The sequence below is a fragment of the Mus caroli genome, unplaced genomic scaffold (genome assembly GCF_978045245.1).
Source record: "Mus caroli unplaced genomic scaffold, Mus_caroli_1 scaffold_10, whole genome shotgun sequence".
Taxonomy (NCBI): domain Eukaryota; kingdom Metazoa; phylum Chordata; class Mammalia; order Rodentia; family Muridae; genus Mus; species Mus caroli.
The window spans coordinates 47,439,080-47,447,159 of record NW_028227265.1 but is presented as its reverse complement, the minus strand read 5'-3'; positions in this window follow the sequence as shown (position 1 = coordinate 47,447,159).

Below are 8,080 nucleotides of genomic sequence, written 5' to 3'. Positions count from 1 at the left end.
GCAATAAGGGAAAAGGTCAAGTAACATATAAAGGCAGACTTATTAGAATTACACCAGACTTCTCAACAGAGACTCTAAAAGCTATATGATACTGGGCAGGTGTCATACAGATACTAAGAGAACACAAATGTGAGGCCAGCAAAACTCTCAATTACCATAGATGGAGAAAACAAGATATTCCATGACAAAACCAGATTTACACAATATCTTTCCACAAACCCAGCCCTACAAAGGAAAATAGATGGGAAACTTCAGCACAAGAAGGGAAACTACACTCTAGAAAAAGCAAGAAAGCAATCTTCTTTCAACAAACCTATAAGAAGATAGCCACACAAACATAATTCTACCTCTAACAACAAAAATAACAGGAAGCAATAAACACTGGTCCTTAATATCTCTTAACATCAATGGAATCAATTCCCCAATGAAATGATATAGACTAATGAACTGGATATGTAAACATACCCAGAATTTTGCTGCATACAGGAAACCTACCGCAGTAACAAAGACAGACACTACCTGAGAATCAGAAGACTGGAAAATAATTTTCCAAGCAAATAGTCTTAAGAAACAAGCTGGAGTAACCATTTTAATATTAAATAAAAATCAATTTTCAACCAAAAGTTACCAAAAGAGATAAGAAAGGACACTTCATACTCATCAAAGGAAAAATGGACCAAGATGTACTCTTAATTCTGAACATCTATGCTCTAAATATAAGAGCATTCGCATTCATAAAAGAAACTTTACTAAAGCATTGCACTGGGCACAATAATAGTGGGAGACTTTAAAACCCCACTCTTATCAATGGACAGGTCATGGATACAGAAAAAGTCCCCCTAAAGAAAAAGTCTCCCAAGGAAAAAAAGGCTGAGGACCAGATGGGTTTAGTGCAGAATTCTATCAGACCTTCAAAGAAGACCTAATACCAGAACTCTTCAAAATATTCCACAGAACAGAAACAGAAGGAACACTGTTGGGAAACTAAGGGGGTTTAGGAGAAAATGAGGGAGGGAAGAAGCCCACGCCCTGCCAGAGTTCCTCCTATGCTTTGGACAGGCAGACTTGGGAGGGCTGCCAGACACTTTCCACTCTGCCCTGGGTGGGGATCTAAGCCACTGACTCCACTCTACAGGGGTTGGACAAGAGGCAGTCCCCTATACCAGGAGCCCCAGGGAGACACCCTCGGACCTGGGGATACAGGAAAGAGGGTTGAGGGAGAGAGGTTCCCACGCAGGCAAGAATCCTTAGCCTGGTCCATGGCTGGAGCACAGGAAGGCCTGACAGGAGATTAGAAAAGGCTCATTAGGAGAAAAGCCTATCCTATCATCCAAGTACAGTGGGCCATGATGAACAGAGATGGTCTTGGTTTTAGAGCTTTCTTGTAGAAAGGCAGGGAAAAAGGAGAATAGTAGAAAAGAGAGAGAGAGAGACCAGCCATGGCCAAGAGGAGAGAAATGGGGAGGAGGAGGAGAGAGAGAATAAAGGCTAGAGAGTAAGAAAGAAAGAGGAAGAGGAAGAGAGAGTAAGAGAGTGAGGTGGGGACAAGCAGACCCTCTTATGGTGGACTGTTATCTTACTGTTGCTAGGTAACTGGGAGGAGTCTAGCCTGAAGGTCAGAAGCTTGGGACATGGTCTACCTGACTACTAGCCACACTTCTCTTGTGGGGGCTGTGGGGGCAGTAACTTCGACAGGAGCCTTGAGTCCAGGAAACATGAGGGAATGCCTACCATGCCATGTAAATGAATTATCACCATTCAGGTTCTACCAGGGTTCAGACCTCATCTCGACTGTCTTTGCATAGCCCAATGCCCCACAGAACACTACCAGATTCATTCTATGAAGCCACAATTATTCATATACCTAAACCACACAAAGACATAACAAAGAAAGAGAACTTGAGAGCAATTTCCCTTATGGATATCAATGCAAAAAATACTCAATAATATTCTCACAAACTGAATTCAAACACATCAAAAAGATTATTCACCACAATCAAATTGGTTTCATCCCAGGGATGCAGGGATGGTTCAATATGAATTAATCCATCAATATAATTCACTATATAAACAAACTGAAAGAAAAAATAAAACACATGATCATCTCATTGGATGCTGAGAAAGTATTTGACAAAATTCAACATGCCTTCATGTTAAAAGACATGGAAAAATCCAGAATTCAAGGCCTATATCTAAACATAGTAAAAGCAATATATATCCAATCAATAGTCAACTAAATGGCGAGAAAATTGAAGCAATCCCACTCACATCAGGGATTAGAGAAGGCTGCCCATATCTCCATATCTACTTAATATAGTACTCAAAGCCCTAGCTAGAGCAATTAGAAAAAGAAAGTGAGGTCAACAGGATGCAAACTGGAAAGGAAGAAGTCAAAATACCACTATTTGCAGATGATATGATAGTATATTTAAATGATCCCACAAATTTCACCAGAGAACTCCTACGCTGATAAAAAAAAAAACCAGCAAAGTGACTGGATATAAAATTAACTCAAACAAATCAGTGGCCTTCCTCTACTCAAAGGATAAACAGGCTGATAAAGAAACTAGGGAAATGATACCCTTCACAATAGTCACAAACCATATAAAGTATTTTGGCATGACTCTAACTAAACAAGTGAAAGATCTGTATGACAAGAACTTCAAGCTTCTGAAGAAAGAAATTAAAGATGATTATAGAAGATGGAAATATCTTCCATGTTCATGGATTGGCAGGATTAATATAGTAAAAATGCCCATCTTGCCAAAAGCAATCTACAGATTCAATACAATCTCCATCAAAATCCCAGTTCAATTCTTCATACAGTTTAAAAGAACTATTTGTAAATTAAATTGAAACAACCAAAAACCCAGGATAGTGAAAACTATTCTCAACAAAGGAATTCTGGGGGAATCACCATCCCTGACCTGTATTTGCAATCCTGATAAAAAACTGCATGGTATTGGTACAGTGACAGGCAGGTAGATCAATAGAATAGAATTGAGGACCCAGAAATGAGCCCACATACCTATGGTCTCCTGATCTTTGATAAAGGAGCAAAAACTATCCTGTTGATAGAAGACAGCATTTTTAACAAATGATGCTGATTCAACTGGAAGTCATCATGTGGAAGAATGTAAATAGATCCATTTTCATCTCCTTGTACAAAGCTCAAGTTCAAGTGGATCAAGGACCTCCCCATAAAACCAGATATACTGAATCTAATAGAAGAGAAAGTAGGAAAGAGCACATGAGCACAGAGGAAAATTTCCTCAACATAATACCAATGGCTTATGCTCTAAGATCAACAATCTACAAATGGTACCTCATAAAATTGCAAAGGTTCTATTAGGCAAAGAACACTGTCAATAGGACAAAACAGTAACCAACAGGTTGGGAAAAGATCTTTAAGAATCCTACACCTGAAAGAGGGTTAATATCCAACATATACAAAGAACTCAAGAAGTTGGAGAACCAAATAACCCTATCAATAAGTAGGGTATGGAACTAAACAAAGAATTCTCAACTGAGAATACTGAATGGCAGAGAAGCTCCTAAAGAAATGTTCAACATCCTTAGTTATCAGGGAAATGCAAATCAAAATGACCCTGAGATTATACTTCATACCAGTCAGAAAGACTAAGATCAAAAATCTCAGGTGACAGCAGATGCTGGCAAGGATGTGGAGAAAGAGGAATCTTCTTCCATTGTTGGTGGGATTGCAAGTTGGTACAACCACTCTGGAAATTAGTCTGGAGGTTCCTCAGAAAATTGGAAATTGTACTACCTGATTACCCTTATATACCTCTCCTGGACATATATCCAAAAGATGCTCCAACATATAACAAGGACACATGTTCCACTGTGTTCTTAGCAGCCTTATTTCTAATGACCAGAAGATGGAAAGAACCCAGATGTCCCTCAACAGAAAAATGGATACAGAAATTGTGGTACAATTACACAATGGAGTACTACTCAGCTATTAAAAACAATGACTTAATGAAATTGACAGTCAAGTGGATGGATCTAGAAAATATCATCACGAGTGAGGTAACCAGTCATAGAAGCACACACATGAAATGTACTCACTGGTAAGTGGATGTAGGCAAAAAGCTAGCAATACCCACGATACAACTCAAAGACCATATGAAGGTGAAGAAGAAAGAAGATCAAAGTTTGGATTCTTCAGTCCTTAGAAGGGGGAACAAAATACTCACAGGAAGTATAGGGTGGGAGGGATTTGGGAGGAAGAGAGGAGGGGGGAAATGGGGGAGGCAGAATGAGGTATGGGATGAATTGGGGATGATATACAGAAGTCGGGAAATTGTACAGAGTTGTGTAGCAATGGGGGATGAGGAACTGTGGGTAGCCACCAGAAAGTCCCAGATGCCAGGAAAGTAAGATGCCTCCAGGACCCAACGGGAAGGAAATTAGCTAAATACTCAACAAAGGGGAGGGGAGAACCTGTAGAGTCCATATCCAGAGGTTAGGCAAGGCCCCCTGTTGGGGGAATGGGGCCACCCACCCATCTCCAAATTTTTAACCCAGAATTGCTCTTGTCTAAACGAAATACGAGGACAAAGTGTGCAGCACAGATTGAAGGAAAGGCCATCCAGAGACTGCCACACCTGGAGATCCATCCTATATACAGACAATAAACCCAGGCACTATTGTGGATGCCAAGAATTACCTGCTAACAGGAGTCTGATATAGCTGTCTCCTGAGAGGCTTTGCTGGAGCCTGATCAGTACAGAGACAATGCTTGCAGCCAACCTTTGGACTGAGCATGGGGACCCCAATGGAGGAATTAGGGAAAGGACTGGAGGAGCTGAAGGGGTTTGCAACCCCATAGGAAGAACAACAAGATTCCCCAGATATCACCAACCAGAGTACACATGGAGGAGGGCCCATAGCTCCAGCTGCACATGTAGTAGAAGATGGTATTATCTGACATCAGTGGGAGGAGAGACCCTTGGTCCTGTGAAGGCTCGATGCCCCAGTATAGGGGAATGCTAAGGCAGTAAGACTGGAGTGGGTGGGTGGCTGGGGGAGCACCCACATAGAAGCAGAGGGAGTGGCAAGAGGATAGGCACTTTGCAGAGGGGAACCCAGGAAAGGTGATAATATTTGAAATGTAAATAAATATAATATCCAATAAACAAATGATTGAGCATGGCCATGACAGGACAACAAACAAATGCTTCTCTGTAAAATCATATCCTCCCCTGTAAGAGCTAGGGACATCCACAAAGCAACTGTAACTTGCTCATCTATGGTCAACCATTACCCTACATGCTTTGGTTGATAATTAGTAATATCATTGGAGAGTCCCAGGGTGCACTTCTGTAATTCCACACTCCTTTCCACTTGTTTGTCTGGGCTTTTCCCATGTTATTCCTTTATGAACCTTGGAAAGTCTCCTGTAGGATATATTCTTCTTGACTTCAAAGTTGTATCACACTGATGATGCAAATACAGTTTGACCTTTGATCTCTAGTGACTCCTGGGTTTCTGATTATACTTAGCTAACTACTCCACAGTATTTTCAGCTTAAACATTTCTGTGCCAGGGCAATTTAATCAGGGTGCATAATATAAACAGAGTACATTCTAGTTCATTGGTTTTTCTTAGTAAGTGGAACTGAGGCCAAAAGCAGACTGGACTTCATTAAAAACCTAAATTAGTATAACTAATGAATGACTACGTGATAAACATATGCTTCTAACTTGTTTATAATAACGACTATCTATAAAGTAAAGATTGCTTACTTAATATCTTTTTATCTGTTTATCTATCATTCCTAATAGAATTTCAAGAAGGACCTCATGAACATATGTTAACATAAGCATTTAAAGTTGATTTTATTTTTATTATAATTCACCTGGTTAGTGAATAAAACCAGACAAAAATTAAGGCATGTTAACTAGCTGTGCAGTACATAGCTTACTTATATCATTACTTTCCTGCCAAATATTTGTAATGACTTTTTATGTTAATCTAATTGGTTTTGAATTTCATAAAAACTTAAGTCCCAACACATTCAAAAGACTTCTAATAGAGAGCAGGCCTCATTTAGGACTTCATTGTGCATATTTGATTTCTTTTCCTTCATTGAAGAATTTAATAGGCTTCACCAGACTCAATAAAGAATGTTTAAGTCTATGAAATGTTGGATTTTTGACAAATATTCCCTCCATTTAAACTGTAGAGAACAGATAATCACACAAACACAATTTCAGCCCCTTTGACATCATGGATTACCCCCAATCCTGCTCTATGGAAAGCATGTTTAATTACTTCCATGAAAGTGTTAATAAAAATCGTCTCACACTTTTTTTTTTACCAATTTTTTTCTAAGATGGAAAAAGAGTAAAATAGGTTCGATGCTGCATTAATAAGGGAGCTAGAAAACCAGGGCTTCATTGATGGGAAATGATCTCCTACCAGAAGCCCACAGCAGGCAAATGTACAGAGTAGCTGATATCTTCTAAGCATCTTTGTGAAATTTCAAAGAAGACAGCACGTTCCCCTTAATAAGCTCTCTTTCTTGTGGGGAGCATTTAATTATCTAACTGAGTTATCTGAAGAGGCAGCATGTCACAATCTATGTTGGTTATATGGAAAATGAAGGGAATAAGCAAATAACTGTAATTTTGAAAATGTGTCATGCACTGGCTGTTTCAAAGTCTATTTTAAAGGCCAAAGTAATTGGGAGGCTTCACTAGAAATGAATCCCATACACAGGTGGCTGCAAAGAAAATTCAGCTGCAATTACAGAGGGATGAAAATGTACCTCATTCAATCACTGCTTAAATGCTGATTCCTCTGTTTCATGGTCACTCTCCATTACTAGTTGCTACTTGATATCAAGACTATGACAGGTTTCACAGTTGGCATTACAAAATCCTATTTGGGAGCCTGATCTAAATGTATTACTTCAGTAAGAAGAAGTCATTTTCTTCTAAGTTGGCCACAAGCTCAAAAGGTCATATAGATAGTTGGAAAGCCATTGTCTTCCTCAAAAGTGGTAATGCAATTTTATATGATTTATATATTTAATATATTTCAATCAAAATATAATTACATAATTTCACCCACTTCTCTTTTCTCCATTCAATCCAAGCCATCTTCCCTCCTCCTTTGGGTTCAATAACATCCTTTTCCCTCAAATTAGTGACTTTTTTGCTTTCATTGTTAAATATGTACAGAGAGATAGGATACAAAGTGTTTATCCCTGAAATTTTATGTATATAAACAACAAAACGGGACTTATCGGGTCATATTTCTAATTTTGTACAACTTCTATGATTTGCTTATTTCTGTTTAAACTTGTGTAGAGTAATTAATATCCATACCTCAGTTGGTCATCTGGAGACTAAAAGAACTGACAATTATCTTAAAGAGAATGAAAAAGTGGCATGTATGGGTGAGAAAAATTTAAATAAACAAATACCAAGGCTATGAGTAGATTTCTGACACCAGAGGTAGAGGAATTATGTCAAATTAAAAGAATGTTGGAGGAAAATTCAAAATGATAAGCAACTAATTGATATGAAAGAAGGCTGTGGCGTGTGGTTTGATTCCAGTGGAGAAGAGATGTTATTTTCTGTTCCTTCCTTCTTGGGCCCATTCTGGAAACTGAGCAGTTGAGTGGAATGGCATTGTCTTTGTGATGAAAAGCCGAACAGTAGCTGAATGTTCTTGTATTGATCACATCAAAATATCTTTTGCAACACCTGAAAATGCAAAAACATTTCTAACATCACATATAAAGAATATAGATACTTGAAAAAACAAAAAGCAAAAACAAATCCAGTTTTGTTTTCGTATGCAACTTGTATACACTGGTTGATTTTCATCACAATGAACGCACTAGAGTTCATTTCAGGGTATGTGTGTCTATACTTAGTATTAAAATATTCTTAGATTGCACGGAGTGAAATAAAGTGTCACATATCAGTAATCCTGGCACTCTGGAGTCAAAAGCAGGAAGACCACAAACTTGAGACCAACCTTGTATGCATAACTCCTATCTCAAACTCTCTCTCTCTCTCTCTCTCTCTCTCTCTCTCTCTCTCTG